This window comes from Balaenoptera borealis, assembly GCF_965194805.1.
Source record: "Balaenoptera borealis genome assembly, chromosome: 20".
Lineage (NCBI taxonomy): Eukaryota > Metazoa > Chordata > Mammalia > Artiodactyla > Balaenopteridae > Balaenoptera > Balaenoptera borealis.
The window spans coordinates 51779526-51793150 of record NC_138879.1 but is presented as its reverse complement, the minus strand read 5'-3'; the positions used below and the strand labels follow the sequence as shown (position 1 = coordinate 51793150).

At 43.3% G+C, this 13625-nt stretch overlaps 1 long non-coding RNA gene across 5 annotated transcripts in view; it reads left to right on the top strand.

Annotated features, from left to right (window-relative positions):
• Positions 1-13625, top strand: part of LOC309618006 — a 151996-nt gene that overhangs the window by 116821 nt on the left and 21550 nt on the right. The gene's annotated exons all lie outside the window — the stretch shown is intronic.

Below are 13625 nucleotides of genomic sequence, written 5' to 3'. Positions count from 1 at the left end.
TCAGAAACTTGGAGTCAGCTGTGTCCAGTTCCAGCTTGAGCTAGTTAAGACTGATTGGAACTACCGATCCCCTACCTGGGCATGTGCGAATGTCCGATAACCTTTTGAAGTCAGAGGGCCAGGAGCTCCACCCTGAGAACACGCTGTCGCTGCCACTTTCTGGACATGTGTCCCATGAAGAAGCATGTAGGTTCATTGCACCTGCGCAGAACAATTGTTTCACCTTTTTGTTAGCTCCAATCACCTTTCTCCATGCTCCCCATGCTCCCCACCCACCAGCTTTATCCTATAAATACCCTGAGCCTCTTGCATTCAGGGAGGTGGGTTTGAGATTTGTTCTCTTCGTTTGGCTGCCCTGTGAATAAGTCCTTCCTCTGCTGCAAACCTCGGCATCTCAGTGTTTGGCTTGCTGTGCGTCGGAGAACGAACCTGGTTCAACATCTTTACCTGGCTTCAGTAATACGGTAAGGCTGGCCTCATCAAATGAAATGGGAAGTATTCTCCCCTCTTCTGTTTTCCAAAGATATTGTGTAGAACTGGTATTATTTCTCCCCCAAAATGTTTGGTAGCAGAACTGTCTGTACCTGGAGTTTTTGTTGTTGGAAGGTTTTTAACTATAAATTCAATTTCTTTGATATATGTAATATTGTGATTTTTAATAAGAAATATGTATTTGGTCTTCATCCCCATTTCTGGCACAGAGCTTCTAGAACGCTTGGAATTTCCTAAGTGATGAGACCAATAACGTGTTTTTTGCTATGTTAATAAGGTGACTTTTTTGGATAGCACCTAAGGATGGGAGCTGGTCGCTGGAGAAGCTGACTATGTAATTAGAGTGTTGGAATTTCCATCCAACTCACCTGACCTCTGGGGAGGGGAGAGGGGCTGGAGGTTGGATCAATCACCAAAGGCTAATGATTTAATCGACTGTGGCTGTTACCAAGCCAAACTTTGCTCACCTGTGTGCGATAAAGCCAGTCCACTGACACCAGGTTGTGGTGAAGGAAAGTGCAGCATTTATTGTTAAGGCCAAACAAGGAGTCCAGGCCACTAATTCTCAAAAGACCCAAACTCCCTGTTGGATTTCAGGGAAGGGTTTTTAAAGATAAGGTAAAGGAGAGGGTTGTGAGATGCATGATCAACTCGTGGACACTCTTCTGACTGGTTGGTGGTGAGGTAATTGGGAGTCAACATCATTAAGCTTCTGGTTCCAACCTGTCTGAGGTCTGTGTGCTTGTGGTCAGCGTGCAGTTAACTTCTTCCACCTGGTGGGGGTTTCAGTATCTGCAAAACGGCTCAAGGATATGCCTCAGAATACTGTCTAGCCCTTGAGGAGGTACTAAAGGTCCTTGACTTTGTTTAATGGGTAAACTATTATTATTTTGTCTTGCTTAACTGTTTTCCTCTGTCTCTGCATTTTCTCACTTCTGATTAAATTTGTTCTTTGGAACTCAGGGAAGGCCTAGGCAGCTAAAGATTTTCTACAAATAAGAGGCAGGTGGAGGACATGGCGGGGGGGGGGTGGTGGTGGTGGTGCGGAATCTGTCATGGGAAGACCCCATAAGGTCCTGCTCAGTCACAGTCCCCCCTTTTCTTTGATCCTCCTCAATCTTGAGGGAGAACATGTGTGGGACAAGAAAAGGAATAAAGTTTTGGATAGAGAGGCTAATCATAAACTCGGCAGAGGAACTTGGTTTTAGGGGGACTCAGTTTCATGACTATGTAATGAAGCCTCCATAAAAACCCAAAAGGATCGAGAGAGCTTCCGGGTTAATGAACACATAGAGATTTGGGGAGAGTGGTACATTCAGAGGGAGCCTGGAAGCTCTGAGCCCTTTCCCCATACCTTCCCCTATGCATCTCTTCTAGCTGGCTGTTCCTGAGTAATGTCCTTTTACAATAAACCAGTGGTCTAGTAAGTAAAATGTTTCTCTGAGTTCTATGAGCCTCTCTAGCAAGTTAATTGAATCCAAGGAGGGCGTCGTTGGAACCTCCCATCTATAGCCAGTTGGTTAGAAGCACAATTGATAACCTGGACTTGCAACTGGCATCTGAAGTGTGTGTGTGTGGGTAGGTGGGTAAGTGTGTGCACACATGTGTGCATGGGGGCGGGGGTGGGGTGCATGGGGGCAGGGGGGTACGTGGGGAGAGGCAGTCTTGTAAGACTGAACTTTCGGGACTTCCCTAGTGGTCCAGTGGTTAGGACTCCTCACTTTCACTGCCATAGGCCTGGGTTTGATCCCTGGTCAGGGAACTAAGATCCCACAAGTGTGGCCAAAAAAAAAAAAAAAAAAAAGACTGAACTCTTAACATGTGGGATCTGATGCTATCTCCAGGTAGATAGTGTCAGAATTGTATTGAGTTTTAGGACACCCAGCTAGTGTCGGAGAATTGTCGATATGGAAAAACCCTCCCACCCCCATGCTGGAATTGGGTCCAGAACCCTCTTTAATATAGAACTATTCAAGTTATCTATTTCTTCTTGAGTTTTGGTAGTTCAAGTCTTTCAAGTAGTTAGTCCATTTCATCTGAGTTGTCAAATACATGGTATAATTGTTCATAATATTCCTTTATTATCCTTTTAATGTGAGTAGAGTCTATAGTGATCTCTCCATTTCCATTTCTGATATTGGCAGTTTGTCACTTGTCTCTTTTTCTTGGTCATGACTAGAGGTTTGTTGATTTATTGATCTTTGCATAGAACCAGCTCTTGGTTTCACTGATTTTTTTTTTTTTCTATTTTTGATTTCACTGATTTCTGCTCTTTATTATTTCCTTCCTTCTGCTTGTTTTGGGTTTAATTTGCTCTTTTTCATTTTCTAAATGCAAAGCTAGATTTTTTTAAATTTGAGAGCTTTCATCTTTTCTAATATAAGTATTTAATGCTACAATTTCCCTTCAGGCACTTGTGACCTGGAGCCGTGAGAATCAATTGTGCCCACCTCTTCCCAACCTTGTGTTCAGTGATGTCACCTTGAAATCAGCTGGAGTGGGAGTATTTACACCACAGAAGTCAGAAATACTATGCACTAGGGTGTCTTCCCCCTTCCAGAGAGCCTATTATTAAACAGTTACTAGCAGCCAATGCCACTAAGCACTGCTCTAATGCCTCATAGAGGTTTTGATATGTTGTATTTTTGTTTCTTTTATTTTCTAATTTCCACTGAGATAGTTTTCCTGACTCATGAACAATTTACAAGTGTGTTTCAATTTCCAAATATTTGGGGGATTTTTCAGATATCTTTCTGTTGCAGATTTCTAGTTTAAGTCCATTATGGTCAGAGACGTGCTTTGTATGATTTTCAATTATTTTAAATTTGTTAAGGTTTCTTGCATGGCCCAAAATATAATCCGTCTTGGTGAATTTTCAGTGTGTACATGGAAAGTGTTGTTCTGATGCTGTTCTGATGCCTAATTGGCGTGTTCTATAAATGTCAATTAGGTCAAGTTGGTTAATGGTGTTGTTCAGGTCTTCTATATCCTTGCTGACTTTCTGTGTTCTCCTGATTTGCGTGTTCTGTTGATTATGGAGAGGGGAGTAGGTGAAATTTCCAAGTATAATTGTCGATTTGTCCATTTATCCTTTCAGTTGTATCCGTTTTCTCTTCACTGTATTTTGCATCCTTGTTCTTAGGTGCATATACATTTAGGATTGTTACGAATTCTTGTTGGGATGACCTTTTTTTTTCATTCTGTAATGTCTCTCTTTTATTCCTGATAACGCTGCTTGATGTGAAGTCTAGTTTGTCTAATGTTAATATACCCATTCCATTCATTTTTCAATTGAAGTATAGTTGATTTACGGTATTGTGTTAGTTTCAGGTGTACAACAAAGTGATTCAGTTTTTTTTTTCAGATTATTTTCCATTATAGGTTATTACAAGATATTGAATATAGTTCCCTGTGCTATACAGTAAATTTTTGTTGCTTATCTATTTTATGGATAGTAGTTTGGATCTGTTAATCCAATACTCCTAATTTATCCCTCCCCGCCCCCCTTTCCCCTTTGGTAACCGTAAGTTTGTTTTCTATGTTGTGAGTCTGTTTGTTTTGTATATAGATTCATTTGTATTATTTTTAGGTTCCACATATAAGTGATATCATATAATATTTGTCTTTCTCTGTCTGGCTTCACTAAGTATAACATTCTCTAGGTCCATCCATGTTGCTGCTAATGGCAATATCTCATTCATTTTTGTGGCTGAGTAATATTCCATTGTATGTATATGTACCACATCTTCTTAAGCCAATCATCTGGGCACTTGGGTTGTTTCCATGTCTTGGCTATTGTAAATAGTGCTGCTGTGAACATTGAGATGCATGTATCTTTTCGAATTAAGAGTTTTTGTCTTTTCTGGATATATACCCAGGAATGGGATTGCTGGATCATATGGTGGCTCTATTTTTAGTTTAAGGAACCTCCATAGTGTTCTCCATAGTGGGTGCACCAATTTACATTCCCACCAACAGTGTAGGAGGGTTCCCTTTTCTCCACATCCTCTCCAGCATTTAATATTTGTAGACTTTTTGATGATGGCCATTCTGACCAGTATGAGGTAATACCTCATTGTGGTTTTGATTTGCATTTCTCTAATCATTAGTGACATTGAGCATCTTTTCATGTGCCTGTTGGCCATCTGTATCTCTTCTTTGGAGAAATGTCTGCTTAGGTCTTCAGCCCATTTTTTGATTGAGTTTTTTTGGGGGGTGTGTGTGTGTGTGTGTGTGTGTTGGTTTTTTTTCTTTTGCTATTCTTTCTTCTACTGGTATTTTCATTGCATATGTTTTTCAACTCTTATCTTTAACCTATTTATATCATTACATTTAAAGTGGATTTGTTATAAGCAGAATACACTTGGACCTTGATTCGTCCCATCTGATCATCTGTCTTTAATTGGAGTGTTTAACCATTTACTTTTTTTTTTTCCACCACACAGCTTGTGGGATCTTAGCTCCCTGACCAGGGATCGAACCCAGGCCCTCCACAGTGAGAGCGTGAAGTCTCAACCACTGGACTGCCAGGGATATACATCTGATATAATTATTTACATCTGATATAATTATTAATTATATCTGATATAATTTACATCTGATATAATTTACATCTGATATAATTATTAATATGGTTGAATTCAAGTCTACCATTTTATTTTCTGTGTTTTATGTTTTCTTCCCCCTCTTCTGTTTACTTTTGGGTTATTTGAGTATTTATTATTGCATCTTAATTTACCTATTGGCTTTGGGGCTATATGACTTTGTTTTTCAGGAGTTGCTCTGGGAATTATGATATACATACTTAACCTTTCACAGTAGACTCAGAGTTAATATTGTTACCACCCGAAGTAAAATATAGAAGCCTTACAACCATATAGGTTAGGTCCCTTCATCCACTTTTATGTTATACTTGTCATATACATTACATCTACATACATGGAACACCCCACTAGACAAATGTACTAATTTTTGCTTTAAACAGTTAATACAGGGTCTTCCCTGTTGGTCCAGTGGGTAAGACTCCATCCTCTCAATGCAGGGTGGCCCGGGTTCAATCCCTAGTCAGGGAACTAGATCCCACATGCATGCCGCAACTAAGAAGTCCACGTGCCGCAACTAAAAAGATCCCACATGCTGCAACTAAAAGATCCCGTGTGTTGCAACTAAGACCTGGCACAGCCAAAATAAATAAAATAAATAAATGAAAATTTAAAAATAAATAAACAGGTAATACGTATTTTAAGTAACTTAAAAGGAGAAAAATAGAAAAATATATTACCCAGATATATACAATTTCTGTTGCTTTTCCTTTATTCCTGAAGTTACAGGTTTCCCTCTGGTATCATTTTCCTTCAGCCTAAAACTTCCTTTACCGTTTCTTATAGAACAGGTCTGATGACAACAAATTCTCATAGTTTTCCTCCATCTAAATGTCTTCACTTTGTCATCATTCCTGACATATGTTTTCACTGGAAATAGAATTCTGGGTAGACAGTTCTTTTCTTTAAACACTTTAAAGATGTCATTCAGCTGTCTTCTAGCTTCTTTGCTTCTAGTGAGAAATTCACAATCATGCGTATTGTTCCTCTTCTATATGTAATGAGCCCTTGTTCTCTGGTTACTTTAAAGAAGCTTTGGTTTTTAATCTTTGATTTTCAGTAATTTGACTCTTGCCTGGGCATGGTTTTATTGAGTTCATTCCGTTCAGGGTTTGCTGAACTCTTTGAGTCTGTAAATTTATGTCTTTCATTAAATTTGGAGAGTTTTCATCCATTATTTCTTGAGATATATTTTATGCATCAAATGTTTTCTCCTCTGTCTGTGGGACTTCAATGATATGAATGTTAGAACTGTTGATATTGTCCCACAGTTCACGAAGGCTCTATTCATTGGTTTTTTTTTTTAATCTTTTTTCCTTTATGTTCATCAGATTGGAAAATGTGTGACTGTTCATTGACTCTTTTCTGCCACCTCCATTCCACTGTTGAGCTCCTCCAGTGAATTTTTTATTTCAGATATTGAATCTTTCCATTCTGAAATTTCCATTTTGGGACTTCCCTGGCAGTCCAGTGATTAAGACTCTGCGCTTCCACTGCAGGGGGCATGGGTTCGACCCCTGGTCGGAGAACTAAGATCCTGCATGCCATGCAGTGCAACAATAAATAAATAAATAAATGAACTAAATGGAAATATTTATTTATTTATATCTCTGTTCTTCTTCTAAGAACCTCTCCATTCAGCATCTTTTCCTCATAAAGCATGGTATAACAGCTGCTCTCAAGTCTTTGTCTGATAATTCTAATATCTGAGTCATCTTAGAGCTGGCTTCTGTTGATTGTCTTTCACTTGAGAATTGGTCCTATTTGCCAGATTCTTTTATGTCAAGCAAGTTTGGATTGAATCCTGGACATTTTGAATTTTATGTTGTGAGACTCTAAGTCCTGTCAAAATCCTTTGGAAAATGTTGATGTTTGTTTGTTCTGATTTAGCAGATAATTGGCCTGGTTAGATTCAGACATCAAGCTCTGTCTCACCTTCTGTGCGCTGTGGTTTCAGTGTTAAGTGTTTTCCAAACCTTTGCTGTGGTGCCTTGGGTCTGTCCCACACATGAATGTCTCTTAGTCTGGGACTTGGGTGGTAGTTTATATCATAACTCAGTTCTCAGCCTTGGCTATGCTCCTTTAGGTCTGTTCCATGCATGTACAGCTCCGAGATTAACCCAGGATTTGTGTAAGTTCATACACAGAATTAGGATTTCCTTTCTATAGCCTCTCCAGTACTTTCCTTACTCTCTCCAACCTCCAGGGATCTATTTTTTCCAGTCCTCCTGCTTGAAAGAAGGGGTTTCTCTTCAAGTTTTTGTCACCAGTGCTGCCACACAGTTCCTCATGGCTGGGGCTACCCCCAGTGCAAAGTGGTGAGAGAAAAAGAGGAAAAAATAATGGAGATTCACCCCTACAGTCTTGGACCACAGGGTCTCCTTTTTCTGGTTCCTCTGGCCATCAAGGTGAGTTTTCTCTCAGTTTTATATGCTGCCCCCACTGCTGTACACTCTGTGACTTGGGCCACCCTTGAGCCAGAACCAAGAGAGAAAAAGAGGGAGTCACCACCAGACTCCCAAGCTGTAGGAGCCCCTTCTCTTAGTTCTCTGGCCAGAAAGATAGGGTTTCTCTCTGTGTTTTCACTGCTGCTCCCTGCTGTGCAATCCCCCACTGAGGTCACTCTCAGGTCAAAGCCAGGAGATAAAAGAATAAAATAATCATGGTAACTCACCCCAGTTACATGTGATTCTTCAAGTTTTGGCTCTCCTCCCAATCTGCATGCCAGCCTTAACTTTACAGACTCAGGTAGTTAGTTGCATCTTGTATTTTATTCAGAGTTCTTAGCTGTAATCAGTGGGAAAGATAGGCTGTTTTGTGCTTACCAGAAGTCACTGTTGAATTTTAATATACATGTGCAATAGATGAATACTGAAGACGTTGCCATGGAGTGCAGTGATGGGGCCAGCAACACAGGTGGTAAAAGAAGCGAGGGTTGGACTTCCCTGGTGGCACAGTGGTTAAGAATCTGCCTGCCAATGCAGGGGACACGGGTTCGAGCCCTGGTCCAGGAAGATCCCTCATGCCGTGGAGCAACTAAGCCCATGCACCACAACTACTGAGGCTGCGCTCTGGAGCCCTTGAGCCACAATTACTGAGCCCACGTGCCACAACTACTGAAACTCACTTGCCTAGAGCTCATGCTCTGCAACAAGAGAAGCCACTGCAATGAGAAGCCTGTACACCACAACGAAGAGTAGACCCCCACTCGCTGCAACTGGAGAAAGCCCATGCACAGCAACGAAGACCCAACACAGCCAAAAATAAATAAATAAATAAAATTTTTTAAAAAAAAGCGAGGGTAGGAAGCAAGATTTATCGGATACACTGCAAGGGAGCAGCAGGCAAGATCAAGAGAGGGTCTGCACGGGGGGAGAGAAACTGGGCTTCTTTTATGGTCCCTTCTGGTCAACCTTGGGTTAATGTTCCACCCATATGGTGATTAGGGCTGGGTATGTCGTAACTCAGTCATCCTGGAATGCCCACTGCTTGTGGCTGCTGGTAATTCTCCATTGGGGGAGGATGCGATTGCCTTATCTTGAAATGACCTCCCCTGCCTAAGGTGACTGTTCTATTGTTAAGCTCCACATTTCCCCCCTGACAGATCAGCAAAGTCAGATCATTAACATCTGGGCAACGACATCATCTTGGGCTACTTCATGCTGAGAAGGGGCAACTTGGGATCCCGGTTGGCTTTGCTGATCGGCCATGGGGCTATGGGATTGTGTGTGAGTAGAAATTTTGGGAGGCCTGTTCAAGAGTAGTCAACTGTATTGATTGTAGAGGTTGGAATCCTTGTCTTATCACCATTTGTACCTTGATGGAATGAAGTCTATTGGAGACAAAATGAACAAGTAAATTAAACAAAGGTGGCCCTGCCAGGAGAAGGATAAAGAGGGATTTATGTGGGAAAAGGAATCTGGTGTGAAGAGTGCCATGAGGGCCGGTGGGTCTCAAGAAAGTGCAAATGAGCCTGTAGTTTAGACATAATGTCTTGGCCCAGAAGGGGGATAGGGCAGGGAGGCAAGACCAGAAAGGAATGAGTAAAAAGGTGTGTGTCTATCATGCAAGTCAAGGGAGGTGTAGAATGGGCCGCTTGTGGTTTGCCATCAGTGCTGGTGAGGGGGATCAAGGACGGAGAGGTTGGACCAGAAAAAGGGGTCAGGGTGGAATATGTGGCCCCTGTATCCATGAGGAAAGTAATTTTGGTCCCTGCCACATCAAGGGTCACCCAGGGCTCTTCCATAGAGATGGAAAACATGGGAGCCTATATAACCCCTGGACCCTGTCAGTCCTGCAAGAGAAGAGGTTCCTCATATGGCTCTTTGTGGTCCAGGAAAAGCATCAAGGGCATTTGTCCCTGGGGAGGGGCTCTTGGAGCTCGGGGGCCTCCCAGTGGTGCATGGGGCCTTTGGGTGGAGGATGGCCCTCCCCCTTGAGGGAGAGGGGGACAGTCCGTTTCCAGTGGCCACTTTGCTTGCCGTTAGGGCTTGTAGCCCTGAGGCTTAGAACATTCCCGACTGAAGTGCTCTGGTTGGCCGCAGCAGGAGCAGGAACGGGCCGGGGCGGCTGTCCCCTTTGATTGGCTGGGGTGAGCCACGGGAGTGCCCGAAATGGACAGGGAACTAACAATCGCGGCTGCATATATTGGGCCTGCCATTTATCTTTCATCTTCCTGTTTAGCCCTCTAGGCTCTCAAGGCCTCCTCCCAGTTATTAAAGACCTTAAAGGCTGTATCCAATAGGACAGCAAAGGGAGTTTGGGGTCCCTGTTCAAGGTTTTGGAGTTTTTGTCTGATATCAGATGAAGCTTGGCTGATAAAGTGAATGGCCAGAATAGCTAGTCCCTCTGGGCTTACATGGTCCTGAATGGGTGTGGGGAGGCGAGAGGACGTCGGGGTAGGGAGGAGGAGTGGTGGGAGGGGAACAGGTGGCAGAGGAGTGCAGGAGAGATTGAAGGAGGGGTCGTGGACAATATCGGTGTCAGGCCTTAGAGCAGAATTTGGAGAGACACATGAGACCACTTTGTCATATTTTGGGGTTTTGTGACAGGGCCATGAAGGCCTGAATGTCGGGGACCTCAGAGTCCTTCCCAAGTTTACGACAAAAGAGATAAAGCTGCAGGATAGTGTTATAGTTTAGGGATCAATCGAGGGGCCAGACCTCCTGATCTAGCAATGAACATTAGCCGTTTCTTTTTGAGAGTTTGGGGATCAAATTTAGTCCAGTTTTTAAGAATACATCCCAAAGGTGACTCAGCAGGAATAGAGGGTGTTAGACCCATATTGGATCTTAACCAAACACAGCACCTGCCCAAAAGTTGTCCCTAGAGGGAGATGGGCCTCTGTAGTGTCCGCAGGGGACCTGAGGTTGCGCTCTAGACTGGGGCGCCACCTCCCCCCACAGAATAGAGGACCTCTGCAGGCGTGCTCTGTCTGACAGAGGCCTCCTGACACCCCGCCAACAGGTGTCGGGCCTTAAGGGTGAACAGCCCAAGAGGAGGGAGTGGAAAGTGGTCTCGGGCCAGCCGAGAAGGGAAACTCGCTGGTTTTGTGGTGACTCGACTGGTTTGAAGTACCTGGAGATGTTGGTGGATCAGGATGGATGGTCCTCAAGGGAGAATGGAAAGGAAAAGGGGATCTCACAGCGTGCCTGGATTCGCCCCAGACGAGCTGCCGCTGCCAACTGCACCAGGCGTTGGAAGTGAGGAGTCCCAAGGCTAGGGCCAAAGGACACTTCCACCTGATTGGGCAGGGACTGTCGATCCGTATGGGGCCAGGTTTTACGTCCGAACAGTCTCCTTGGCCAGGGTGCGCCATCCCGGGTCTCCAGGGACCTCAGACCATCCGCGGTGTTGAAGAGAAGAAGAGACCGTATCCCTTAGGGTGCCAGCGGGTCAGAGTCCCGACCCGGAGGGCTTCCGGTCTCGCTGAGGAGTAGCCCCTGCCGGGGACCTTCAATTGCCCCAAGTCAGTAGGCCCAATAGGCCGATCACTGCGTGTTGGAAGACGATCAGAAAAGGCACAGAGAGGAGAGAGAGGCACTCCCCGAAGAGGCCACCAAAATGCCACAGAGTGCAGTGAAGGGGCCGGCAACGCGGGTGGTAAAAGAATTTACTGAGTCAGAAGCGAGGGTAGAAAGCGAGATTTATCGGATACACTGCAAGGGAGCAGCGGGTGAGACCAAGAGAGGGTCTGCACAGGGGGGAAAGAAACCGGGCTTCTTTTATGGTCCCTTCTGGTCACCCTTGGGTTAATGTTCCATCCATATGGTGGTTAGGGCTGTGCATGTCTAGCAATGTAGACAATCTGGGCAGTCTTCTTGGAATGCCCACCGCCTTCTTTTTTTGTTGTTTTATTTTGGTTTGGCTATTTATTTATTTATTTATTTAATGGCTGCGTTGGGTCTTCGTTGCTGCGCGCAGGCTTTCTCTAGTTGCAGCAAGCGGGGGGCTTCTCTTTGTTGTGGTGCGCGGGCTTCTCATTGCGGTGGCCCCTCTTGCTGCAGAGCACGGGCTCTAGGCGCAGGGGCTTCAGTAGTTGTGGCTTGCAGGCTCTAGAGCGCAGGCTCAGTAGTTGTGGCGCACGGGCTTAGTTGCTCTGTGGCGTGAGAGATCTTCCTAGGCCAGGGCTTCAACCCGTGTCCCCTGCACTGGCAGGCAGATTCTTAACCAGTGTGCCATGAGGGAAGTCCCAATATCTATGTAATATCTTTGTATGGTAAGATATCATAACTAGTCTTATCATGGTGATCATGTTGAAATGTATAGAAATATCGAATAAGTATGTTGTGTAACAGGAACTAGCATAGTGTCGTAGGTCAACTGTACTTCAAAAAGAAACTCACTTATAGAAAAAGAGATCAGATGTGTGGTTACTGGGGCAGGTGGGAATTGGATGAAGGCAGTCAAAGGGTACAAACTTCCAGTTATAAGATAAATAAGTACTAGGGATGTAATGTACAACATGAGAAATAACACTGCTGTAAGTTATATATGAAAGTTAAGAAAGTAAATCCTGCGTTCTCATCACAAGGAAAAATACTTTTTATTTCTTTAATTTTGTATCTATACGAGATGATGGATGTTCACTAAACTTATTGTGATCATCATTTCATGATATATGTAAGTCAAATCATTATGCTGTACACCTTAAATTTATCCAGTTCTATATGTCAGTTTTATCTCAATAAAACTGGAAGAAAAAAAATAATAGAATGGCTCAAACCAATCCCAAACTTTCTTTTCCCACTGCCTGCTGTCCGGTCAATTCCTGGCATCTCCAACCATTCCTTTATATGTTTCATTCATTCCACAAAAATATGAATGCCTACTGTGTTGTTACAAGAGCAGTTGTATCACCTAATCAGCCTGAGGTCTTTTTCAGAGGTCTTTTTGAGTGCCAACCTCAGTGTTCTGGGAAAACTGAGGAAGTGATGCAGTTGATGAATCTAGGTTAGGTGTTTGTGTGTGTGTCTCATTCCAGTGGTCAAGGGCCCCACCCTTCATGACTGTGGGACCAGATGAGAAGAGAGAGATGCTTGGTGGGAGCTTGATAGTGTGTCAGCCCTCCCCACAACCTGGACCTTATCTTTGTCTGAAATATATGGCATTGTTGTTTGAAAGGCATCTTTTTAGTAAAAAGTTATGAACCTCTTGTTAGTTGGGATTATTTTTGCTTTTGATCAAAGAGAAAGGAAGAAGTAAATACTAATTCTAGAATCTAATGCTTTAACAGCAAAGCAGGAGTTAGCAGAGGTGGCCCATGCTGCAGAGATCCTACTAAGGGCCGTGAATGGATATAGGTGACCTATATGTATATGGATATAAGTCAGGGAAGGGAGGAGACTCAGGAATGGGACAAAGGATAGAGTTCAGGTCACAGATGGGTCAACATACCATGACTTAGTGACATAAAAAGGTGAAATTCACAAACAGCTGTAATGGAAACTAGCGGGACAATTGAGGAATTGCAAATATGGGCAACATATTAGGTAATAGTAGTCTCTCAATTGTTAAATTTCTTGACTGATAATCATATCATGACTGTGTAAGAGAACATCCTTAATCTTAGGAAATACCATATAAACATTTAGGCATGTGGGAGTATTGAAGTGTAAAGTATCATGATGATACAACTTACTCCCAAATGGTTCAAGGTATAGAAAAAGCATATGTGACAAAATATCAATATTTGATTAAGTGAAAGGTATATGGGTGTCTGTTGTACTGCTATTCTGTTAAGTTTTCTATGGATATGAAAAAAATTTTTAATGTGAAATGTCCTTTCTTCTTGGCTCCAGTCACTTGGGTTGGTGGAGTTTCCCAACCTTTTATCCAGAATGTCTGTCCCCCAGACAACAGACACTGCTCTCGAAAGCCCTTATGCCCTTACGTCTCCCCACTATCCCTACCCCCTCATGGACCCAACAGCTCTCTTCCAGGGCTCCCACTGTGCTCTATGATTACAGAACAAATTCACTTCCTGGCATTCTTCTATTTAGCTTCCTCTTCCCCAGGAGCCTGAGATGTCCT